The sequence below is a fragment of the Stegodyphus dumicola genome, chromosome 7 (assembly GCF_044657685.1).
Source record: "Stegodyphus dumicola isolate Sdum_Otavi_A_Nest chromosome 7, ASM4465768v1".
Classification (NCBI taxonomy): Eukaryota; Metazoa; Arthropoda; class Arachnida; order Araneae; family Eresidae; genus Stegodyphus; species Stegodyphus dumicola.
The window spans coordinates 139,262,902-139,283,822 of record NC_140774.1 but is presented as its reverse complement, the minus strand read 5'-3'; the positions used below and the strand labels follow the sequence as shown (position 1 = coordinate 139,283,822).

The window sequence follows — 20,921 nt, the reverse complement described above, 5'->3', positions numbered from 1 at the left end:
AATTTTAATTAATAACAACGTTATCACGTAATTTATATCACTTTCCATATTGCACATATCAATAATCAAAGCTCGAAAGGCAAATTATATGCATGTTTATTGACAGAAAAGAATAAATTGCATTTAAATATCATTGCATATTAAACTTTCCATGGCAGGCCTTTGTCTCTTTTCAATGAAACACTTTCTAATGCTCCTCGCTTCTTTCTCTTAATTTATAACCAGAAACCATATTTTCATTCTTAATCTACTTTTCGAGTGTACTATTACTACATTCTTATTATAACACAATGGGAAGCTGAAGACTATCTGCATTTTCACGTATCTATTTCACAATTCTCGGTGTTCTGCAAGATCTTCCCTGTTTCTAATTAACCTTTAAGAAATATCTTGCATTTTCCGATTACCACGGGAGTTTTGCCAGGCTATGTCTGTGTTTCTGTTCCCATTTCACTCTAGCGATGATTCTGGTTTCGGAATATAATATATCAAGGTTAAAAGTAGTTTATCTTCCAAACTGGTTTGTTTTTTAATTTCCAACGGGCTATACATAAGCTTTAGTCCAATGTATATTTATCGTACCATTGCTACGTATTAACAGAGCTCGTTTTTCATGCATTTCTGAATGGGGTATGGCTCAATATGAGTTTTGACAACTTGTGGTGCATTATGTTACTGTCTTCCAGAATGCAGAATGCATTTGAAGTTCCCGAGCCGTCCGTGGAAATGCTGACATGAAAGAGCTATTCAGCGTGTTCGCTCGTGGAACTATCATGCGCTTAGTAGGAGCAATTGGTCAATACACATACATTCAGCTTCTCGGATAAAAGTCTAGGTATATCATTGTTACTTACTGCACTTTTGTAGGAGTCTCAGAAACGCTTGCTATTATTGCGCTTTCTAGATTAGCAAGGGCCATCATACTATATATGGCTGCGAGTGCTTGGCAATGAGTAAAATAATTAAAAGTAAACTACTGATCTTTGAACGTAAAATACTAAGAAAAATATTTTTCGCTCTTTGTGAAAATGGTGTTTGGAGATCAATGTATAATCATGAAATCTGTCAAAAATTTAAACGCTTTGAAAAATTAAAACGCTTTGTCAAAAATTAAACGCTTTGTCATAAAAAGCCATAGGATTCGATGGTTGGGTCGTTTATACAGAACTGAGGACACAAACACAGTAAAACAACTTATATTTACCAAACTTATGGAAGTTAGAAAGCGTAGAAGGCCACCATTTAGGTAGCTTGATGCTGTTGAGGACGACATTAATACTATGCATAGGAGAGACTAGAGGAATATTGCCATGAATAGGTCCAGATAGCGTAGAATGAGTCGGCCTTGGCCAGCAGTAGGCTGCTGCCTCAGAAGAACAAGAAGATTAGCAGGGGCAGGGATTTCATATCTGCCAGATTTATAGCAGTTGATTCTATACGTATCAGTAGGTTGATGCAGTCTTAGAGTTATTCAAGATTAGTAATTCCAGTTTCTTTTGAAGGCTAAAACTGCTCTTAACTTTATGTCAGGCAAAGCTGATGGTGCATGCCAAGCTATATGCTTAGTGACAGCACTGTACCATATTCTGAGTAGTTCATAAAACAATCCCGAAGTCTTATCTGTGATCAACAGAAGTTTATTGTAATATGCAATGATATTTTGTAACAGCTGACCTAAAAGACCAGGCAAATGAACAACTAAAATTATTCTAGATATTTTAAAGTGTTTTTGAAACTATACCTTACGAAGATTTTTCCAGAATAATTTGTGACGGTGATGCCATCTATCAATGAAATTTGAAAATGCCGTAGTTTAGTTAGCCAATATCGAAGTAAAGACCATCAGATTCATAGGCGACTATTTCAGTAACTTAAAATAAGTCATATCTTCTCTGTAGTCGTTACATCTTATTTAGATATTTTGTTGCTAAAAGCCTTTCTTCAGTTTAAAGTTTTAATGCTTTTACTTTATTTCTTAAAAACGTTTTTAAATGTTATAAGTCGGTCACGCATTCTTAGCATCTCAAATCCGTTTCAATAATATGATTGCTGTTTGAGGTTTAAAAATGTGTTAACTTTGTTGTGCTCACTAGTAGCAGAGTGTGCGATAGTTATTCAGGTACCAATTAATCAGCGGCAATGTGTGTGATAATCATCAGCAGTGTGAATGGTAATTTTTAATAGTGTCAAGTTTCCTTTTTCAGTTAATGAAAGTGTTCAATTTGTGCATAGTGTCTCTGCATTTTGCTTTTGCAAAGTGTGCATTACGTGTTTTTGTGCTTGTGAATCTCAACCTAATTGGATTACTAAAGTCACAGATGAAACGCATATAAAAACTGGCTGCTAAGTATAGTTATGTTTGGATTACACACATGTTCTTCTCTATTGAAGTAGACGAAGCATGGTAGGACATTAATATCTTTTAGCTGCTTTTTATTATTATTATTATTATTTTATAGTTGCTTTAATATATTAACTGAATTAATCATATGTTCCGTAGTTTCTTTTTGTGTTCTATCCATCAGTATATAATCATATTCATGCTGTGGTGTTTAGAGTTTTAATTGTATATTAAAGCACACTGTATTATCATTTAATAGTTTTCCCCCCTTTTTTTATATAATTTTTAAATATTTCTTTATTAATATTTATCCTCATCTGTCACCAGCATTCTAAAGTATTGACACCGCATTTTACCCTTATTTGTTTGGTTATTAGTTGTTAAAGCTTATGTTAATCATGCACAAGTGACCTAACATTTTATAACAGTAACTCAATTCTTATCCTATAATTGATTGTATTTCACATTCTCAGTCCGTGATAATTTTGTTATTTGTTTGTTATTGTGTTTAGTTAATGGGATTTCCAAGTGTTTAGTTCTTAAGTTTACTTACGTAAAGGAGTCTAGGTTCTTTACGGTCTAGATTCTGTACCTTACTGAGAGGATTTTCTTAGTGCAAATGTGTTAAAGCTCACTTGACAATTCTATAACTATAAATGTATAATTTAGTTTTCGGCACATAGCGCAAGCATACTACTTAGTTTCTCACTTCAACGTGAACTCTGCCCTTTCACAGTGTGCGTACATTAACGGTAAATGTATTATTATTATTATAATTATAGTTCACACATTGTGTTTGATATTATAATTGATCTGTATCCTTTTATTTACATTTAAGTAACTTATCTATATTAATTGTATCATTTATTTGTATTGCTTTACTTGGAATTCATTTATGTGTATGTATCTGTTAGCTACATCAAAATCATAACTTTTTATTGTTATTAGGATATAAGAATTATCTGTATCACTATCGTCTTTAAATTAGTTAGTAACACTGAGCATGGTCCAGTTTCATTCCATTCTTACACCAGTGTTCTCAGAGTGACTCTAATAACAGTACTAAGCACTCAGCATACCTGTTATGATCTCAGTCCTCTCAATCCTATTTTACATTAGTGATATTAAATGATTTATAGTTTCATGTTAAAAGCACAGTACTTTTGAGTTCCCTCACAGCATTAATGCACGTTATTTAGCATGGCATCTATCGTAGCATCCCCTGCCAACTCCGCTTCCTCAGCAGGAACCTGCCTCTCGACTGCTACCTCACAGATCTCCGCTATTGTACAAGAAACTGACTCCGACTCCTCTAGTAGGGAAGTTATATTTAATAAGCACTGTGATAAGATCTTAGCGTTGCTGACGGCCAAAAACACATCGAAAAAATTTAATAAGGCAGATACTACCATACTGCGAAATAGCCTCAGCAAGCTAAGGAGCTTACTAACAGAGCAAGAGCTTACGATAGCAAGACTAGAAGGGCAATTAGAGGAGACCAGATCAAGTGTCACTCTAAAGTGCACTCACCAGAACACGGGACATTCAAAAGACGAGAATAATCAAGTTCCTGAAGAGGAGGACGAAGCTAACTTGTCACTTTATACAGAAGTAGTTAAAAGAGGTAGAAGAAAAGGAATAAAAGGTAAATCCACAGCAGACAACTGTCAGAACGATTTTCATAGAAAAGCAGAGCCTGTACTTCTGATGAAAGGTAAGGACGAAGATAGAACACCGGACAGTATTAGGGCACAGCTCATTGATACCATTAAGCCTCAGAAACTGGGAATCTCGATAACACTTGTACGCCCTACCAGATCAAAGGAATTGTTAATTCGTTGCAGAGAGAAAGCACATCTCCAAAGGCTCCAGAGCGTTATCCTGAATTCCACTAGTCTTAGAGAGTCTCTCAGTGTTAGAATTCCCAAACCGATAAGGAAATCACTTATAGTCTTTGGAGTGCCGCAGGACACCACGGCTGAGGAGGTAACTACAGCATTTGAGCAGCTTATTCCTCAAGAGTCCCGAGATATTGCTTTCCCTAGAAGACCTCTGCCCAGAACAGACGGTTACAGTAACTGGTTGGTAGAAATCGCCTCGGAACATTTTGTCAGAATTCTGAACTGCAAGAGGATATTCATAGGCCTTAATTCTTGCTCTTTCAAAGAATACTTCCAGGTTCAGCGCTGTTATAACTGCCAAGAATTCGGGCACTTGGGAAGAAACTGCAAGTCAACTCCAAATTGTGCAAGGTGCAGCAAAGGACATCTCACAAAAGAGTGTACAACAGACACAGAAAGTTGTGTTAACTGTCAAAATTCTAACCAGGCAAAAGGAACTTCTCACGACTTCCATCACCCAGCCAACTTTTCGAAATATCCTTGTTACCGAGAAGAATTGGAACGTCTCAGCTTGAACAGAACCCTCCCAATGTAAATTCGCATAGTTTGACTCAAGAGTCTGATGCGTCGCGCTCAGGCGAACAATTAACATCTCTATTTGCTAACGAATTGCAAGGTATGATATTCGCCCAATGCAATCTGCAAAGGGCGCGAGCAGCTACATTAAATTTTGCTGATCTATTGGTAAGATTTAAGGCCACAGTCTCATTTATACAGGAGTTTTATACTAGTGGGGAATACATACTTGGTCTGCCAAGCACAGCTAAAATCTACTTGTCAACTTTAAAACTCGCAGGTTTGATTTATCATGGTCCATTGTCACCAGTTCTAATCCGACAAACCGGACATACAGTTACAATCCTTTTAGAACTACACACTTCCTCGCTAGCCCTCACGAGCGTCTATATGCCTCCCAGTGGTTCTATGGATGATCTTCTGCAGGAACTGAATCCTGATTTTCTTGCCAGATATCCGTTTCACATTATAGCAGGGGATTTTAATGTCTCGAGTTCTCTTTGGGGAGCACGGGGAGAAAATGAGAGAGGCCGGAAGGTTCTAGACTTTATCTCGGAAAGTCGGCTAGTTCTGATCAACTCTGAGGAGTCCCCTCCCACTTTCTTTAACATTAGGGCGGAGGGTTGGCCTGATCTGACTTTAGCTTCATCCCCACTAGCACATCTTATCAGCAATTGGAGAGTCAGTGATACGCCGACGTTCAGTGATCACAGGCTGATTCTCTTTGAACTGAAATTGCCGAGCATATATTACACACAGTATCGCTTAAAGACGAAATATGGCGGACATTCCAAGTTCATGCAACAGTGCAGGCTGATTTTGCCCCAGTACCTCAAAGGACTAGACAACTGTACATCTGGTATCGATTTGGACAGGATCTACGATAAATTAATACATGATCTAATGGCAGTTGCTCGGATGTCATACAAAAGGAAGAGATTGAAAATATCTGACTCTTTATCCTGGTGGAACGGCAAACTTACGGAGCAGAGGAGTAGAGTTAGGGCTTTACGCAGAAGAGCGCAGGCGGAAATAGACCCTGCCGCCAGGCAAAGTAGAAGGCAACTTTACAGAATGGAACACGCCAGTTACAAAAAACTAATCATTAATAGCAAACTGGAAGCGTGGCAAAACCATTGCAGCAGAGTCATAGAGCATTATGGCAAGGTACAGAAAGTAGCCTGAGCGAAAGTATTTCGTCCACTACAGTTAGCAGCTTCGCAGCTTGGCACTACTAGCGAAGAAATTTTGGGCAACATACTTGAAGCTATCTTTCGCAATGACACACAGGATACAGACTCAGCACGACAGGCGGACATCAGAAAACACTATGATAACTGTAATTGGACTACCACTGAAAGTGACTCGAAGCTGCCAGCGCCAAAAGAATTGCACAGAATAGTCAAGGCCCTAGTCAATAACAAGGCACCGGGCCCAGACGGCCTTGACAACATCTTAATCAAGGTTGTGCATCAAGCATGCCCAAAGCTCTTGGTTAAATTATGCGGCACATGTTGGAGACTGGGTCATTTCCCAACAACTATGAAAATAGCCGAGATAGTTCTCTTTCTGAAGGTCGGGAGGGGCCCCGATGATCCAAGATCCTACAGGCCTGTCAGTCTGCTACCAGCCATTAGTAAAGTAGTTGAACGGGTAATACTGAGCAGACTCAATCATTTCTTAAGCAAAAGAAATATAATACACCAAGCTCAGTTTGGTTTTAAACAGGGTACTTCAACAGAGCATGCTCTGACCAGTCTGTTGGACACAATCAAGGATAACCGAAATAAAGATCTGCACACAGCAGTCGTGTCAGTCGACATCCAAGGGGCATTCGATTCACTCTGGTGGCCAGATGTGATCGAATGTCTAGACCGAATTCAGTGCCCGATTGAAATCCTCAGGATTATTCGCAGCTATTTGTCTGATCGGCAAATACAGATAACAATGCCAAATGGCCAACTTCAACGACGACTGGTGCGTGGCTGTCCCCAGGGTTCATGCCTGGGCCCAGTCTTATGGAACCTGGTTGCCAACACGATATTTGATTATTACAATGGTGATGAGACTGTCAAAGTCCAGGCATTTGCCGACGACTTTCTGCTTTTGGTCACTGGAAGACACAGACTGCAGGAGAATGTACAGCGAGCACTGAACCTCTTTGCACAATGGGCAGCCGATCACAAACTGGAAATTTCAGCGTCCAAAACTAACATTTTACTCATAGGGCGTAAAGGTCCACTGAGGCGGAATCCAACTATAAGATTATTAGGTCATCCAGTTAGGACTGTTTCCCAGTTGAAATATCTAGGTGTCATCATAGACAACCGCCTCAACTGGATTCCACATTTGCATCATATACACCAGAAAGTAGTATCTCTTACCAATAACATGAGACGAACTACTGGCATGTATTGGGGCATTAGACCAGACATGTTGAAGATCTGGTATCGTACAATAACAGCGAGGGTGATTTTGTACGGGTCTTCAGCATGGGGTATTCATCTCAATGGAAACCTGAGAAGGAAACTCAATTCTATTCAGCGTCTCCAACTCCTCATGATTACTAAAGCTTATAGGACCACTTCTACAGATTCATTGCAGGTGCTCGCTGGGTTACCACCATTGGATCTTGTCGTGGAGAGAGAGGCTGGACAAGCACGGATCCTACGCATAAAGGAAGATTTTATCTTGTGGGGTACCAATTACCGCGCTCTTGATTACGAGGATCATTCCCCTCGTTCTCTAGGACATCCGGCGGACATAAATTATGATGACAAAGTCACCATAGAGCCCTTAATTCCGGCTAGGCACGAAATTTGTCTTTATACGGATGGTTCCAAAACGGAGCTTGGCACAGGTAGCGGCTTCTGCGTCATGCGAGGCAATACTATCTGCTACACTTGGTCACAGAGGCTGTCAGATTACAATAGTGTATATCAGGCGGAACTTGTAGCAATAAAGGCAGCATTAGATTATATTAAGCAAAATCTAACAGGACCAGTCAGAATACTGAGTGATTCAGCATCGAGCCTACTGGCCATTAAAGAACTCAACAGCAAAGCGGATTCTGTCCACATTATTAGGGATGCTCTACTTCAGATTCCCGAGTCCCAACGACCGTACTTGAGCTGGGTTCCAGCGCATGTAGGCATTGCTGGAAACGAAGAGGCCGATAGGCTTGCTAAGCTAGCAGCTAACGACTTGAATATGCCTGTAACACCCCTAAAAGCACCAGTTTCCTATTTAAAAAAGATTACCGAACTTAAAATGTTAGAAATTTGGCAACAGAGATGGAACAACTCCACCACAGGCCGCAGAACCTTTCGTTTCTTGCCCAAAGTTGGTCTGAATCTGGTCACTAGTAGTGCTCATCTTACACATTTCTTTACTGGATACGGACCATTTCCAAGCTATTTACGGCGCTTCAGATTAGCTACTTCAGACAGTTGTAGATGTGGAACACTAGGTGATCCGGATCACTTTGCTTTCGAATGCTCTCTCACGATACCATTTCATTTAAAAAAACCCTCTGAAGCACACTGGTCCGGGTGGTCAGACACCCTCAAGAGAAGTAAGCTCGCATTTAAACAGATTCATCGAGTAATGGACATCTGTGCTCGTGAATTCTGTTGAACAGAAGCGGTGTCAACAGCAGCTACAGCAGGCAATTCTATACCAACAACTTTCATAATTCTTACCTTACAAATTTGGTATCTTATTATATACGATAATATTCAACTACTGAAATTAGGACAATTTCAGAGACTAATGGCATGCCATTGTACCTATGTTACGTACATGCATGACAGCCATGTTTAGTGCAGTACATGAATAACTTTGCTGGAACATGTTACCTCCTAGATGCAGATTACCACAATCAATGTCTGTCTATTTGTACCTCAGTGTCGCTTCTATCCATTATTAATCTTTAAATTTTATTGTGTTTACTTAATTTTTGTATTGTATTCTGTGTATTTCAATTTACATATTGTCTTAGTGTATTGACCTGTTAAGTAGTAAGTGCGTTGTGTTATGTTTTCAATTAAGTTTGCGGTATAATAGTAAATACATATATAGAGCTCTCGGCTAGTACCATGAAATATTGTGTGCAAATGTTTTGTAACAGTTTCTAGTACTGTGCAAAATGCAACAGTTTATAACAAATATTCGTGGCCGCAGAACCAACTTTCTGATAAGCACATTGTATATTGATTGTTATTTTGTAGTATTCGCCATTTTATTTCAATGTATGTACAGTATTCCATTAAGTATCTTGAATAATTTTTTCTATTAATGTGGAGTATAATAGTTTAGGGTCGTATAATGATAAGTAAGTGTGATGTATAATAGTAGTATTGAATCAGACTTTCTTGGTTGTAGAACTTTGTAAATATGTATTGAAATATTTTGCTGGATTTAATGTTTTGAAATGACTCGTATTCTAACTCTGCTAGAATATATTATATTCCTAATTTCACTGTGACTGTTTCCAAAGGTTATTGTCTAGTGTTCTTTAGTTTTAGCGTTACAGTACAGCATCATGTACAGAATTGTCTACTTTTCTGATACGAGCAGTGTATATGTTGTGTTTTATTTGTAATATCAGCTTTACTATGTCAGTGTGTACTTTTCTGGTACGAACAGTGTATATAGTGTGTTTTATTTGTAGTATCAGTTTTACTATGTTAGTGTGTTTTTCAGTCTTATAGTAATATATTGCATAATATGTTGTAATGTGCGGAATTATAGTAAGTGTATAATAGTACGTCAGTGTGATGTATAACTGCAGGCTTGAAATTCCAATGTTAGTCTTAAATTTTACTGTTTTTGTTTTACCATTACCAGTTTTGTATCAATGCAGCTTTGTACTTCTAAGTTTTTTTTTTTTATTTTTATTTTTTTTTTTATTTTTTTTTATTTTATTTATTTTTTTTTTTTTTTTTGTAACCTATACTATCAGGAATGTCATATGTATTCAAGGTAGTCCTTTGTATTCCCTATCTAGATGTGACTCTGTACTCTTTTTTTTTTTTTTTTTTTAATTTAGACTTAATAAATGTCTGCAGGGCGGACATCATACTGCAAGGGCTTGTTCCCGGTCAGTAGTCCTCCTTAGCAGTGTAAAAGTAAAAAGTAAAAGTTTGTCCAGTTTCAGAGATTCAAAATGAACAATTCCGCGAATACTCCATCAAACACCCAGAAGCGCCTTTTCGGGATGTAGCCCTTTGTAACCCCTATTAAAACTGCCTTTTGAGTTTTGGGTTATTATATAGGACTTAATTTTTTGTCTCCACTAATCAAACGATCAAAAAAACGGTTCTGTATGGTGCCGTTGAAGCAATATGTTGCATGTGATGGATAGGTTGGCTTTGTTCTTTTCGGACAAATTATGGGGGACTCAAACACCTGCTTTGCTTATTTTTCCATTCTGTTTGAAATGTTCTTGGATGGTCGACCAAGGTTGGTTAAGAGTATTTGACATGGATTTGCTTCCACTTCTGCACTTAACATGTTGTTGTCGACATGCGCAGAAACGACAATACTTTCCGGTCGCCCTATTATTTTAAACCTATTTTTGTAGCTTTCGCCTTGGTTCGCAAGTAATGCTCACAGATTTCGAAGACAAAATGCATCTGCAAAGTGGTAAAAGAACCGGGCTTGCATACCTACAGTTTCCAATTTTCCACCATGAAAATATGTTTTAATATTCCTCTTACTTATTTATAACAAACAATAAAAGAAAATTAATATTCTACCTCTCTGTCAGCAAGAAGATCTGGATCATTCGGCTCCATACTGTATTCTATATAAAATCGGAGTATAGAAGCATTTTCACAACTTTCACTTTTTCGGATAATAAGCCTTGCATTTTCAGTCATAGAAATTTGGTAAACCTAAAATAAGACACCATTGTTAGTTCAATAAAGTACTTAGATGAAACTGTAAAACAACGACTGTCTAAAACGATCAAAAATTGATAGTTACATACAGATAAATATTTTGCATATGCAGTATTTCAAGGAAATAAATCACAGTAATCTTAATAAGACGAAACAAAGCCTTGGATGCTGGTTTTCTAACAAAACGTTTTCCAAGAAAAAAAGAGTTAAAGGCTTTGAAAATTATTTCAATTCGGTTCCTCAGACCAATATTATAGCCTTAGAAACAATGCTTTCAGTAAATTTAAACTTACATTTCTTATCATTTCTGTTTCAGGAAAAAATCAGTATATTAATATATATATTCATTAATGTATTCATTTTTACTATGCTTGAGACATCATGAATTCAGGTCATTTTTACCAGCCTCGCTTTCGTCAACAATTTAAACAACGTAGTTCAAGGTTTACACAAGTAACTCAGAAACCATTAAGATTTTCAACGAATACTGAGATTCAATACCTTAGCTATATAAAAATAAGTACTTAATTTTGAACCTCGAAATTCATTCCTCTCCAGCCAAAATTAATTTTGCTCCCTATTTTAGAAAATTACTTGATGTACTTTTGAGGTGCATGAACTATTTGAAATAGCTGCCTTTTAGCCATTCGGCCTCATTATGTGCTATTTAAATTTAGTGTGATTACATATGCTATACTAAGTCAAACGGCGACAGCGTTTGATCCTTCGGGCTAGCACAGTCTGCTCTCAACTATTTGTAAATTATCTGCCATAAGAAACGTCAAGGAAAATGAACCAACTTTAGACTACAAGAATAATTAAAGACCATCATTCTAAACTATATACAACGATTTCAAAAGTTATCATCTAACTCGAATGCAAAACACTTTTTCCCCTTAAGAAAACAGCTCTATGTAGACTTGTAAGCCTTGTAAGCCGATTTCAAATCAATGTTACGATGCTGTTCACGTAAGAAGGAGTGTTGTGTTTCTGTTAACATATAAAATCAAGGGACATAACATGATTGAAAATTAAAATGAATTTTTCATAAGCTTCACGAAAAAAGGAAGAACATAAGTATTCTGCGTAAAGACAAGTATTATATCGCTTTTCAGAAAACTTTAAAGTTTTAAACTAATGCAGTATAGTTTAATGTCTAATGAGAAAAGATGTCTTCCTGATAAGCATACGGCTTATTTCAATACCCTTCAAAATTAGCTTCAAAACCACTGCAACTAAAGCATTGTTCTGTTGACATCTTTAAAATAAAAATAATGTTGTAACATGGGAAGATTTACGTTTACAAAATAGAAATTTACTTCCAAGTTTCTTTCTAAAGCAGTTTATTATACACTTCCAGCCGACAGTTCAGGATGGAAAAAAAAATTGGCTTAATATTTGTCACCTGTCTGAAACTTTTAGCATCAATTAGAACTTTCCCCAAAATAACAATTTTAGCTTTAGAAATCTTAATTCTTTTTAAAGAACTTTTCATATTAAATCATTGATTTATTGCAGCAAATTAGTTTTATTTTAGAAGTTCATCGATTCGGCAAAAAACACTGAATAGAAAATTTTAATATCTTTTCACTTTATTCCTGAGACGGATTATTTGTCCATATGCTAAATTTCAAAGTCTGAAAACTTTTGTATTGTTCACCAACTCGCTCATCAATCTAAACTTTAGATAATATCTTTTAACTTGACGGCATTTGAATCTCTTTCACTTTATGAAAATCATGTTCCCTTTTTCGACGCACAAAAGATGCTGGAAAGTGCATTTTCCTTTAATGCCGTTGTTTTATTTTTGACTAACTCTTAAGAATCTATTTAAAGTGTTGCTTAATTTTTGGCTTCCATTTTCTGAGGCATTATTAGTTTCGCATTAAATTTCTCTATTATAAATTGCATGTCAAAAATAAAATGTTACAGCATTCAGATTTGCTTACACATTAATTTCAAGGCCTTCTTCAAATATTTGAAATTTTGTATGAAGAACATTATGGATTAAATGCTTTACAAACAATCCTTTGATCAAAAGAAAACTTTACCAGAACACAATTAGGAGATAGCACAACATGTTTTATTTATACAATAGGAATGTAATTCAGGTTAATATAAATCAATTCAGAGGACATAGACCCAGATGAATATTCTAAAATTCTTAATTTTATGTTTAAATTCATTGAAAGAGGAATAAATTTGAGCGAAAACTTAAAAAATGCTCTCTCTTAATAGGTTCCTTTAATAAGAGGAGAAATAACAGCTTAAATAAGATTTAGCTTTTTGTTGAAAATTGTATGAAGATCTATTTAAGAAAGAAAGATAAATTTATAAAGATTTGTCAAAAACGGGGAAAAAAATCAATTTTATAAATAGTAAGCCAAGCTTTCTGAAACCTGAAATGCAAATGCCTCAAAAAAATTTCACGAAATGAATGTACATTTCAGAAAAGAATGAGAAAGTCTCAAAAATCTTCTCAGAAAGTATTCGCTTTTAATTCATTTTCTTAGTCGGCTGTTTGCTTGAATATAACGAAGTACACAAGGGCTATCTGCCTAAGGTGAGGGCTGGTTTCGCGGAGGACTTTCCAAGATAAACTGCCTTCTATTCATGTTATACACTGCTGGCCATTAAAATTGCATCCCCAGGAAGGAATGATCACACCAACCTCAAAATCGTATGAAAGGAAGAAGAAGTTGGGATATGCAAATGATTAGGAGTTCAGCACATTTAGATGAAGCAGGAGGGAGAAACGACATCCGAACACTGCATAAAAGAAAAGTTGTGTAGTGGATTTCTCATTCGGAAGGTGCTTTGTAAGGTTGGAGTTTGCTCAGAATATCGTGTTTTGCCTTGAATAAGAAAAAGGAAATGCTTACTAGCAAGTTTCGAAATTCGATAGAGGCAGGATCATCGCCTACCGAAAGTGTAGATTATCGTTCCGTGATATCGCCGGTCACACTGGTAGACATCCAATCACTGTCTTACGAATATGAAATCAATAGATTGCTCACCTTCTCCCATGACTAACGCCGGAGAGGACATATATATTGTAAGGTCAGTCCTACAAAACCGCGCGACCACATCACGGACAATTAGTCAGGAAAAGGGCATGTTTCTAGCACGCCCAGTATCAGCTCGTAAGGTGCGTCGACAATTCGAGCAGCGTGGACTATCAGCAGGATAACCATTACTTCTGCTTCCCTCGACAATACAGCATACAGTCTGGAGTGTCAGAGGAGACCGCACGTCATCTGCTTGTATTCGATATCGGCATAGGGGCCCTGCACCCGGTGTGATGGTTTGGGAAGCCCAATTTCATATCTTTTTTAACTTGAACGAATTTTTGATTAAGAAACTCAACGATTTCAGAGCAAGCAGTTGCAACACACTATGCGAAATAAAATGTTTTTATCTCCAGCTCGCGAACTGCCTATCGGAAACTCTAAAGCTATGCTGTTTTTAAATATTTTGAGCCCAAACACTCTCGAAGCGTGTATGTATGGGTAAATGAAAACAACGCCTCTTTGGATGTAATACAAATTCTGAAATCTTTCAGATTTTTTTAGCCCAAAGGGGCGTTTGCCCAGAAGGGCTATTAGACTCGGAAAGGCATTTTCCTTCGAATCATTATAAGCCTCTGTATCATTTTTTCAAATTGTTATCTTAGTTCTTACTCTGTATTATTATATAAATTATCACAGTGTATTTTTGTTAAGGTTTACTTTATGGCCTTTTGTTTCATCTCCTTTTCTCTAAAAAAGGAAATTCATAAAGATATTTGAGCGCAATCAGCAGATAAAAAGTTCCAGTTCTAACTGCAAAGCTTCAATCAGTTGTTCTTAATTTGCATTTTTCTAATCCCAGTTCTCACTACGTGACTGAGTATCATCCTTCCAAGTTTTTTAAACATTTCATATAATATCTAAAGCTATTTTAGTATGTTCTAATGATATAAATAAATTTAAGGCTTAATATATTTATTAAGTTAACAAGGGAACGTTTTTATTGCTAGTTGTTTTTTAGTGTGAACTTTGGTTATAGTTTTTGTCTATCAATGAGATAGAATTTTATTGCCCCTGAGAGAACCCAAAACATAGCGGCAAAAACGTGGCGAACGAAAATTTCGAGCAGAGAACAACGCAAGGGGAAAATGTCGTTGTAAAAATATCACGGGAAAAAAAAAAAAGAAAGTATAGAGGAAACATCGCAGATCTAAAACATTGGGGCCTAAGATATCACCGTAGAAAGACAAAGTACATTCTCCTCGGATTATAAATTCCTGGTTTAGGTAGGAAATCTCCAGAGCTTTTGCAGAGCGAACATAGTTTTTTGCTTATGGCATACAACTACGTTATTTAAGTAATAGTTTTAAGCTAATACATTTTACATTTTAGCAACAGTAATACGTTAACAGTTTTTCATGCGCTCTATATCACAATAATTACGTTGTACAGTCATTAAGTTATGTGAAAAATATGCAATGCCATTGCCGGGGCTCGAATCTGGACCTCTCAAATACGCGCAGAATGTGCTACCATAACACCACAAAATCATGCTGGAAGGAGGGACAAAATACTTTATAACATATTTGCCTAACTCTTAAACTAGGCACATTTCACATTTGGTTAAGTCGGATGGGCTTAAAGCTCATATCAATTATTACACCTTTGAACCTGAAACGCATTAGGGAACTTTTCCTACAAACTCGTTCTCGCAGAAATAGTTTGAATAGCAGAAGGAAATTTCCAAGTTCCACAGGATGCGCCGCTGATTAACTTACAGGATTTGCAAGTTTTGTTCCGGCTGTCTGAGTTAGTTGCTATAGAGCGCTGAAAGTAGGAGAATGCATGAGTGATACCTTTAGTCAGGATTGCAGATGTTGAGAGGGCGTGACTACCTTGTCAAGTGAGGTGTGAAGTAGTCGTTGATACGTTGCGATATTTCAGGTTAGAAAAGCTGAAGAAAATATTAAATATACAAAATAACAGAAATAATTACATAAAAGGGAAATTTTTCTTGTAATAATCAGAGTAACAACTTATGGAATAAACCAAATTTCATCACTTAATACAGTCTAGCAGTCCTGTAAGTTGAAGTTCGGAATCCATGGTAACGTGATGGGGGTGGTGTAAACAGAATCATATTTTCATTGTAACATTCGAAGATGTTTCAGGAAAGCAAATATGCAATTATTTTAGTTAGAGTTACAAAATAACAGAATAAATGCACAACAAATATTAGCACAAAATACATATATACAAATTCAAGATGTCTATCCCACGAAAAATCACTATTTTCTCCATGTTCTTCAATATGATAGGTATAAGGAACATCAGAAATTTCAGTCCTAAAAATGCAGAAAGTCCTACAACAAGGCTGAACATAGAACTCAAGTTCTTAGGTCATGTGGGAGGTCATCCTCCCATGTGCAGACTTTTAGAAATGCTTCTTGACTATTGAAGAAACGCAGTATTCTGGAGTAAAAGAAAATAAGAGTAAAATCACTATGTACAGATCAAAATTTCCACTAGGTATTAGGTGGGGAAATTTTCGTTTCCACTAAGTATGCATGCTGCGAAAGGTCGAAGAAATCGATCGTCGGTGAGAACTTCATAGTGAAACATGTTAAAGTGATTCATGAAGTTACACTCCCGAGCATTTTTGAAAAATTTATCGTTAAGTTTTCGCAGATGCTCCGCGATGGTATCGATTTGAGGTCCTCATGGAGGGTCTTGTTGCTGACATAATAATGTCAGTTCGTGATAATACGCAGGAGTTTATTTTGAACGATTTGGAGTTTGTTTACATCTGAGTCTTTGGCTGCCGCCCAGACAGGAGATGCATAAGTCAAAATAGGTCTAATTGTGGAGAGATAAACAAGTCTCTTCTTCCCCAAATCCCAGGGATAAATAGAAGGGCTAGCTCATTTCTTTGTTCGACTCCTCGCCGACGCGAGCCTAATGGGGGGACGTAACAGGCAATAATCTGACGTCACTGTGATGCCACCTGTCCTGATTTCCCGCGTTTAAAACAGTAGTTTCATTGAGTTGCGAGACGATTTTCTAGAGGTTACATATCCCAAATTAATTTTAATAATATATATATCTGTTTTCTAATAATGTATATATTTAAAATAATTTATATATATGTAATTTTAGTCAGTTTTTATTTTAAATTCTATATTGTAAAGTATCGTTTACGTAATATGGCTTTTTGCGCTGCAGTAACGTGCCGTAGCACTTACAGAAGTATGAAAGGATGAGATATTTTATTTCATGGGACCAAAGGATCCAAATGAGAGTTTGCTTTTGACGAAAGAATGGATACACAAATGTCAAAGAGAAGATTCTTTTAATGTGAAGAGCGGAAAAATCTGCAGCGATCATTTTCTATGCAGTGTTTATGAAGATGATATGAAAAATCGCTTGTTTGGATAGCCACAAAAAGAAACTGTTGAAATGGAATGCTGTGCCGAAAGTAAATTATTATGACAATAATAAATCGAAATTGATGATGACAATAATAAATCAAATTTTAATGATTTTGAAATAAAACTCACAAATGAAAATGTAGATCATCCTGAATGTTTAAGGATAAACAAGAATTGAAAAAGAGAAAAGAAAAATTTTAGAATGTTTGTTCAGCGACAAAGAAGGTGGACGACATCTAGACAGAAATTGGTCTCAGAAATTAAAATCTCAAATAGCGAAATTTGGGGGGGGGAGCACAAATCGGAGAATTTGGAAAAATGTCTAAAGCCTATTTTTATAAAGACGCAGATTAATGCATTACTGAAAAAGAAGAAAAAAATCAGGTGGACTAGTGAAAATATTTCACGTTGCATCGTCATAAGAGCTCTGTCATCTTAAAGCTATGATTTTTGGAAAGAAAAAAAAATTAAGAAAAAATTGGAATATCTTTACCTAGTATTATCAAATTAAAGAAATGGTGTTTATTTTATTTTTTAGTGTTTTCTAAATTTGAGTGTAGTCCAAGAATTCAAAGTAATGTTCTTACTCTAAAGAAGGAAAGAGGCGAATATTTGTATTCTGTAGAAAAAATATGCGTTCTCAGTTTCGACGAAATGCATATAGATTGAAAACTCTGCTATGACTCTAAACTGGACTAAGTTGGTTCTTTTCAAAATGTGCAGTTTGTTTTAATCAGAGGTCTCATTTCGCGCTCTGCCTCAAATTACTGAGAAACCGCGTTTTAGATAGAGGATTTGTTTAGAAGATGTAACTGTTTTAAATTTTGATATTATTAAAAAGGTTTTAAATAGAGATTGAGAAGAAATCAAATTGTGTCACAAACTAAAACCAAATTATTTAATGGTCAAGGGAAACGAGAGACAAAAAGTCGCTCCAGAGAAAACATTATTTTCAAAAAGTACCGCAAAAGGTATACTCTACCCCACAAGAAATCAGAAAGCATCTGACTTCTATGAATTAATCGATAATATCTTCGGTATTATGAATTGTACCAACAAGAATAACAAGTATTTAACAAACTAATTAAGTACTTGTTAAAGTTATTCTTATTGTATCCTTTGTAACTAATTATTGATTAGATTTTGTGCTAGATGAGCACTCTAGATAAAATATAATAGTGTTACGAATTTGGTATTTAAAAAGCTAATGTTAGTTTAATTATAAATTAAATGGTTTTATTTCTCGCGCAGTGCAGCGCGTGACGAATATTAAAAGAAAGCTAAGCCGGAAAATTGAAAATACAAGAGCGCGTGCATTAAATAAATAAATATCTCTTTTTTTGATTTCGAGAAAGTACTGGAAAATTCTAGCGCGTGATTTTAAAATCTTATAAAAGGAGGAAAACATCTCAGTTTGTAGTAGTTGCTTAGTTTGTTGTTGTTTAGAAAACTGCTCTTGCTGATTGTAGCGAATTCGCAGATTAGCGTTCTTTAGCTGTTTTGAATGACGTTCTATTGGACATTTGAGTAGTTAAAAGATAACTACTGTGAGATATTGTAATACTGCATGATAATTTGAGAAAATTTAAGCATTTTTGTTGTGATAATAATAAATTTTTGTTCATTTTTCATCGGACTTGTGCATTCATTTCATAACGAACCCGTACGCACGCAACAATTTTTGGTGGCAGCGGTGGGATTTGAATGCCAATAACAAGAGCGATGGAAGAACAATTCAGGCAAATGATGACTGCATTTGCTGCTTTCCAAGAAAAGATGGAAAGAGCCGTCAACTCCGTTAAAGAAGAAATTAAAGGCGAGATGAAATTAAGCCAAGAATCCGTTGAGGAAGAGATGAAGGCCATTCAAGCTGGTCAATTAACTTTTAAAGACGAAATAAAAGCCGTACAAGTAAAGATTGAAGAAAGTCAATACGAAATGAAAAGAGAAATTGCCTGCATAATAGAAACCAAATTCGATGCTATGGAAGGTAGAATAGATGTGGTTGAAAATAAAGTTGGGCAAATTGAAGAAAAGGTTTCTTCTGTCAAAGATGAAATAGCCCTCTGAGCGTTATGACCGGGTTTAGGCGGTCAAGACGGCCTACCTCGAAAGCGTTACGGACGCTTCTAGGCGGTCACTGGAAAAGCGTTCGAAAGCGTTACTGACGGTTCTAGGCGGTCAGTGGTGAAGACCTCGAAAGCGTTATGACCGCCTTAAAGCGGCCGTGCAGATGTCTCCTGCCCCCCTTATTTCTGGAACCCTGGAGATCTCTAAATGACAGTTCTCAGTAGGAGGCAAAGAGGGTTGCTCTTTTTCGTTTTAGACCGATATGTTTAATCGCCAAGAAAACGCTTGAGCATGTAGTGGTTTATAAAAACAAACAAACTTGGACATTCTTTGCGAAATAAAAAAGTAGCATGTAAGCATGTTTCTTCAATACTCTCTTTAAACAGATAACATTTTCATAAAATATCCTTTAGTTTTTAAATTGAATGTTCAGAAATATGCGAAATGCTCGTGAATTCAATTAAAAAATAGCATTAGGAAATATTTAAACATATTTACTTATGGATATATAGATACATAATTAAAACCGATAAGTTATAAATTTTAATTATTCGAGCGAAACGAAGCGCATTTAATTACTGCATTTAATATGAATTATATATAATTACATGTAAAGAATAACATAATTAAGCAATAATTCAAATAAAAATTAGCCATCAACAGTAATTTATAATAAGCTTATTTTGAACGGGTTTATGAAGCATAATCTAATTTGATAGTAAAAATAATAATGGCGAATTATTTATTCATTTTGGAAAAATATTCGTGGCTTATACTGGTTTGATGAAGTTCTGTTCAAATTCATTTCAAATATTCCAAATCTTTTTATGTACAATGATTTCAATGCGATTTTTATTAGAAAAAAATTCAATGAGTTTGATTTTCTTACATAATTGTAATTACATTGTTCAACGCAAAATAACTACAAGCAGAAAGGCAAAGGTGTGTTAAAATTTCTGTATTTTGCTATATAAATTATTAAAATAACCAACCTACAGCCTAACAACTGAATGTCCGAAATATAACCCGCAACTTTTCTAAAAGTAACAAATTTCAGTTAAAAAAAAAACCGCAGTAAATAAATAAAACGAAATACTATTAAGAAAAGAAGCACGAAAATTTATTTTTTTATATTTACTTACTTTATTTTTAGTTCAAAGGGGCAATTTGCCCTGAAGGACTTTTAATTTCGCTTTGGCATTTTTCATTGAAAACTATAAACGGCGAATCACTTTTCAAATTGTTGCCACTAAATATTATCGCTCTGTATTATACTTAAAGAAATTAAATATTGAAGAATCTGCATGAATGTACGCATGTTTCTCGCATTGTGATAAAACAACGGTACCTAGAGCTATCAAAATTTAAATAACGTAATCTTCCATACAATATGGGCATGTGGAAGCCCTAATTTGAATTTGAAATTTGTTTTATTATCGATTTCATATTTTATAACACTTCAACGAATTTTTGATTAAAAAACTATACGATTTCAAAGCGACTAATGTCAACACCGTACGAAAAAAATCCTATTTTTATCTCCAGCGCGAGAGACTCTAAGATACGGTCATTCTAAAATAATTTTGAGATATTGCTGTTGAACTGAACTTTATGGTTTGAGTACGTAGAACATGCTATTTAATGAGGTAACACACAAAACGTTAAAAACGCTCCTTTGGACGTAGTTTAAAATCTGAAACCTTTCATATTTTTATTTATTAGTCCAAAGGGACGTATTAGTATTTAAAACAATA

General features: G+C 35.7%; 1 long non-coding RNA gene across 1 annotated transcript in view; it reads right to left on the bottom strand.

The window, feature by feature from the left end:
* LOC146996355 (uncharacterized) overlaps positions 1 to 20,921 on the bottom strand; it is a 60,736-nt gene that overhangs the window by 6,959 nt on the left and 32,856 nt on the right. The window contains exon 3 of the long non-coding RNA XR_015041911.1: positions 10,518 to 10,655. This is a non-coding gene — a long non-coding RNA (uncharacterized LOC146996355). The remainder of the gene's footprint in view (positions 1 to 10,517; positions 10,656 to 20,921) is intronic.